Consider the following 4,664-nt stretch of genomic DNA (forward strand, 5'->3'; position numbering starts at 1 on the left):
GGGTCCGGCTTCTTGTTTAGGGTCTGATATTGCCAGGGTCCGGCCATGTTGTAGCATGTATGAGGACTTCTTTCTTTTTCATGACTGAGCATCAACCTAACGTATGGATGGACGGACCATATTTTGTTTCTCCATTTGGCAACTGATGGGCTGTTTCTACTCTGGGGCTATTAGGAATAATGCAGCTATGAGTATTCACGTATGTTCTTGTGCAGACGTACATTTCTGTTGGGCATATAGCTCAGAGTGGACATGCTGGGTCATGCAACAGCTCAATGTTTAACGTTTGGTGGAACCACCTCTTTCAACTTTGTATTTGGGACATTTCCCACTGTACTTGAGAGTAGAGAAACTTTCGTAATGTGCACCAGGTACCCATTGTCCAGATTCGACAATGATCAGCCTTTTGCCTATCTTTTTCCCTCTGCCTTCTCTCTTCCTTTGTCTCCCACTGAGTATCTTATTCAGGCACTGCATTTCATGTTGTCCCAGCTGAGAGGCCAACATTTTCTTTTATCCCAAACCTTCATTTGGAGTAGCCCATAGCCACATTCTTGTGTGAATGGAATTTGGGGGAATGGAGGAGTTGGTCAGACTCCAGAGTGGTCATGGTGTGGGAGGGGAGCAGCCCCTGAGTGAGGCAGGATTAGCTATACAATTTGCAGGATCTGGGTGAAAGGAACATGTGGAACTCTTTGTTAAGAAGTTAAAGATGGCAGAGCATTAAATCAAGCATGGGCCTCATGTAGCTGTATAGGTTCTCTGCCCATGATGTCAGCCCAGCCCTTCAACCAGCGAAAAGGTGCCCAAGCAGAACTGGTTCAGCAGATGCAGCAATTTAGAACCTTGGATACTGGGAGCAACATAAACACCCCTCACCCTCAATCTCTGGGAAGGTTCCAAGGGAAGTTGGGAATGGTGTAGCATATGGGGCAAGATGTAAACCCATTTCATTTTAATCTCCAAAAATAAGATGACCCCAGCTGACATGGGGGTTATAAGCACTTAAAACAATAATCGTTTGTTGTATGCCTTCTTCCTTGAGAGCTCACGGTTGTTTTATTTGGCCACTCCATTTTGTCCTGGGTTCTGAGTGTACTCTGATATCCCTGCAAAAGATAGGGCTGCAGTCTTAAGAGCAGACACCCGCTGGGTTCCAAACAGCCCAGAGCTGTAGGGACCCAGGGTGCCCAACAGTAGCAGGTGGCCATGGTAGACATGGCTGCCATTGATGGCAACCAGTTCCTCCCAGCTCAGACACAGTTCCCACCAACCCAGGTGCCTCCTACTCCGTGTTTACCTAGGCTCAGCCCAAGGATTCATAATCTTCTCCAACACCAAAGATCCAGAGCCCCCTGTATGGTTCAGGATGATGCCAGGGTGCATTATATCAAGTGTCTTGTCATGAAAGGGTATACAGTACACGGCAAAAGGTGCCAGGGGTGGGCCTTGGTGAGAACAGGAAGGACAGCATAGCTCTCCTGTTGGCCAAGGGGAGTTCACTCATTCGTTCAGCCACTTGCTACCTACTGCACTTAAGGGCCTATGGACTGGGCAAAAGCAAAACAGCAATCAGCTGGGTAGACCTCTTCCACCACTCCACTGTCCTGACAAGCAGGTAATAAAAAGAACATTGTTATATTATTTTGCTCAATCTCCGAGTGTAGAAATGGAAATAATTTTTATCACACCATTTTATGTTTTTTCTTTTTTGGAGTGCTGGGTACTGAATCCAACACCTCACATGTGCTAGGATGGCTCTATCACTGAGCCACATCCTCAGCCCTTACCCAGATTTAAAAAATGATATCTTACTTATGGTAAGAAAAATAATGCAAGAGAGAGTAAGATAAGAAATAAAGGCAGGGCTGGGGATTTAGCTCAGGGGTTCTGCCACCTGCCTCAAAAGTGCAAGGACCTGAGTTCGATCCCCGGTACCAAAAAAAGCAAAAACAAAAGAAATAAAGGGGTCCCTTTGCAATTTTTCTGTAGCTTTGACCTCACTTTCTAAGAAGTAACCACTGTGTGCAGTTTTCACAGTCTTTGTACGTGTTGTAAGCGTGGTCAAAGTCACGGGGCTGTTGCTGAGGAGGTTAAGGGTGCCACAATACACCCTGAGGACAGAACACCTCTCAGACCCACATCACTCTTTTCAATCACGTCCAGCATCCCACTGCGCTTACTTACCCTGGCCCCTGCTGGCCAACGTTTGCATTAACTCCAGGATTTTGCCTTTAGCGTGCATACGCACTTTGGCACATGGCCAACTGCACTTTGTAGGACAAATTCCTAGAAGTGGAATTTCTCCATCGGAGGATAAACGTATTTTGGATTTCTACAGCGATTGCCCAGTGCCCCTCAAACAGGCTACGATTCACAAGCCCCTCAGCCTCGTGTGTGTGAGGGTGCCTGGTTCTGACATACTTTTGCACCCCAGAAGGGCACAGTGTGGCAGGGGAAGCGGATTCCCAGTGAGGTAAGTGGACTTTCTGTGTGGGCCTGGGTGAGGATGGCCATGGGCCCCAGGCTGTCCCTGCTGCTTTCTGGGGAGATGGGCTGGTCAGAGCGCTTGTTAGTTTGGGTTTTATAAACAAAGGCAAAGTTGAGGAAGGTGAGCCAGAACTCTGCAGTGAGAAGCCTTGTGCAAGCCAGTATTTATTTCTTTAGCGCAGTCAGAACTTAAATATGGTCAAAACATATTCTTCTTTTTAATTTATACAAACAAATATGTTCCCAGGCTGACACCTCTGATGCCAAGTTTCTAGGGGAAACAAAATTCTACTGTGTGATTATAAACCACTAGAGAGAAAAAGAGAATGGAGAAGCCACCCAGAGTCCACTTTCCGCGCCCAGCACTGGGGGCTGAAGGTTCTCTTTCTGTCTTGATTACAGAGATCTGCCAGAAATGTTGGTGAATGAAATGTGGATGGATGGCATCAAGGCCAGAGGATGCAAAAGGCCCTAGTTTTGATAAAAAAAAGAAAAAAAAGAAAAAGAAAAAGCCAGCTTGGCTTGGCACCCTCCTTCCTGCCAGTCAGGGGACTGCAAAGCTGTTTCCAGAGCGCGGCTGATGAATTGAGGGAGGAGCAACAGGACAGTGCCAGTCGCCTCTCAGGGCTGCGCTAACATAAAACCAAACAACTTGAAACTGTTCCAAGGGAGCGGATTAAGGCAACATGTTATTCTGAGTGATTGCTTAATTTATTGAGCTGCGGCTAGATCTGTAATGAAATACAGCCCTTGTAACTGATCACCTCCTACTGCAATTGGACTTCTACAATTAAGGGATATTTTCCCAGAGTTTCTCTCGAAGTGCCTGGAATTTGTGGCCTCTGTGGTGGGGTGCTTCTGGCCGCGCATGCTCCAGGCAAGCTTTTTTTTGGTTTGTTTTAAAGAGCAGCAGGTTGATGTTAATAAAGAAAATAAGCAGCATTTTACTGAGTGCCATGTGTACAGCAGGTGGCTTATATACATTTGCTCTGACCCCCTCCATTTCCCAGTGAAATAACCCTCACTATTCCGTTTTACATGGGAAGACATGAGACATGAGGGAATTTTTTAGAGCAAGGCCCTCTAAGCCACACGTGACTATTCGTGTCAATTAGGTCAAGTTGATTGCGTCTGAAAACGCACCCTTTGGGGTGCATGAGCAATGAGTTCAAGTGCCAACCCTGCCAGACTGGGGGGCTGGTGGCCACCATATTGGATGGTGTGCATATAACTCGTTTTGATGATTATAGATCTATTGCTCCGAGGTTGGTTCTATAGATCCAGAGATTTCATGGCAAGAAATGGGCAGCTTCAGAATTCAAAGCCCTAGTTAATGGGCTTTGACCGTAAAGCTTGTCTGCCACCCCTTACTTCCTTCTCCCGCACCAGGGACCCTCAGCCAGGCTGCGTGTTAAAATTACCTGGATCTTTCGGGTTGTTTTTATTTTTGTTTGAGACAAGGTCTCACTATGTAATTCAGGCTGGCCTTGAACTCATGCTGATCCTCCTCCCTCAGTCTCCCAAGTGCTGGGATTACAGTCATGGAATGGGGTGGGGGGACCTTTGCTTGTAGAATAGCCTTTGTTACACTGTCATGGAAGAAGCTAGATATATCATGGAGATGACGTGAGAACCCTGTAGCTCCAAATTGAATTAGCAGCATCAGGAGGAACGCAGGCACTCTCTCTCTCACTTTATAAAGTGGAGCATGGGGTTGCAGGTTCTGTCCACTGAGGTTAGAGACCACGACCAGTCACAGCGAGGACCCAGCACCAGGGTACGGTCCCTAAACACCTCTTTTAATCAGCATTCAAGGCCCCCTGGGCAAATGGCCAATTCCACATCTGAGCCAAGAAATGTTCCAGTGAGCCTGAGATGTCTTTGTTTGTTTGTTTGTTTGGCTTTTGAGCCAGGGCCTTCCTTCCTTTATAGTTTAGGCTGGCTTCGAACTGACTCCGGAGCCCAGGGTGGCCTCAAATTCACGGCAGTCCTCCTGCCTCCAGCTCCTGAGTGCTGGGATTTACAGGCCTGCGACACCACACCCAGCTGAGCCTTGACTATCTTGTCACTGGGAAGCAGGAAAGCTGTTTCAACTGCTGGAGTCACATCTGAAAGGATGCAGGAGACAGCATGAAAAGATTCTCATTGGCCAAAAATGACAATTTGAGCATTAT

The sequence above is a fragment of the Heterocephalus glaber genome, unplaced genomic scaffold (assembly GCF_053883595.1).
Source record: "Heterocephalus glaber isolate CG9 unplaced genomic scaffold, H.glaber_assembly_v1.0 deba00000943, whole genome shotgun sequence".
Classification (NCBI taxonomy): domain Eukaryota; kingdom Metazoa; phylum Chordata; class Mammalia; order Rodentia; family Bathyergidae; genus Heterocephalus; species Heterocephalus glaber.